Source organism: Macaca mulatta, chromosome 1 (assembly GCF_049350105.2).
Source record: "Macaca mulatta isolate MMU2019108-1 chromosome 1, T2T-MMU8v2.0, whole genome shotgun sequence".
In the NCBI taxonomy this organism is placed as follows: Eukaryota; Metazoa; Chordata; class Mammalia; order Primates; family Cercopithecidae; genus Macaca; species Macaca mulatta.
Genome location: NC_133406.1, coordinates 143,296,248 through 143,297,782, shown reverse-complemented (window position 1 = coordinate 143,297,782; position 1,535 = coordinate 143,296,248).

Here is a 1,535-nt window from a genome sequence, read left to right as displayed (position 1 = left end):
GAAGAGAAGTATACATCCCTTTTCCTTGCCACAAAAGTCTTTTGACTGGCAAAGCCAATAGTGAGTTCAGTAGGGAAGTATCCTATGCTATTGCTTTCACACAAGTTTACTCACATATTCATTTACTCTTATCCACAGCTCAGTGTTCAGAACTTTGGGCAGTATTAATAAACTTCTCCTTTTATGGCCATTTGCTAATAAGGTATTGCAGTTAGTTATTTGATTCTAAAGTCTACTCACTTCGATGCTACCTTATAATAATGATTAAGATTCAGATATGGTCAACAAGAACAGGAAAAGATGTACGGCGTCACTAGTCATCAGAGAAATGCAAATCAAAACCACGAGATGCCACTTTGAACTCACTAGGATGGCTAAAAACAAAAAGTTAGATAACAGTAAGTATTGGCAAAGATAGGGAGAAATCAGAACCTTTATTCTTGCTGGTAGGAATGTGAATGGTGCAACTGCTTTGGAAAATAGCATGGCAACTCCTCACATGATTAAACAATTACCATATGGTCAGCAATTCCGCTCCAAAGTATACACTGTGGGGGGCAAAGATGGGCAGATCACTTGAGGTCAGGAGTTTGAGACCAGTCTGGCTAACATGGTGAAACCCCATCTCTACTAAAAACACAAAAAAAATTAGCCAGACGTGGTGGTGTGCACCTGTAATCCCAGGTATGCAGGAGGGTGAGATGGGAGGATCACTTGAACCAAGAGGAAAAGGCTGCAGTGAGCTGAGATAGTACCACTGCACTCCAGCCTGGGTAACAGAGCAAGACTCCATCTTAAAAATAAAAATAAAAATATAAAAAATAAAGAAAAGAAAATCTATGTTTCTGCAAAAACTTGTATATGAATGCTTATAGCAGCATTATTCATAAGACAAAAGAGGAAAACAATCCAAATGTCCATGAACTGACAACCAGATAAACAACAGACAATGGAATATTATTTGGCCATTAAAAGGAATGAAGTATTGATATCTGCTGTAATATGGGTAAACCTTGAAAACATTATGCTAAGTGAGAGAAACATGTTGCATGATTCTATTCACATGAAAACACAGAATAGGGACATTTATAATACAAAAAGTAGATTAGTGGTTGCTTAGGGCTTGGGGGAGGGGATAGCAGAGTTTTAATACTGAGTTTCTTTTTAAGGTGACAAGAATGTTCTAAAATTGTCTGTGTTGATTGTTGCACATATCTGCAAATATGCAAAAAACCATTGAACTGTACACTTTAAATAGATGAATTTTATGGTTATTTGAATTATATCTCAATGAAGCTCTTTTCAAAAAGTAATATTTGAATCCATGGTTTGACAATAGTCTCTAATAAAATACTTGACTCCCCAAACCAGGTTGTAGGACAACCCAAATTATAGCTGTAGTTCAAATAAGAAGAGAGAGTCCATTTCAGATTCCATTTGAGCCTTTAAAATCTGTATTTTAGTAAGTGAGGAACTCAGACCTTCAGTCTCTGATGATTTGGGGAAACTGGGTTTGCAGAAAAATAATTCCTATC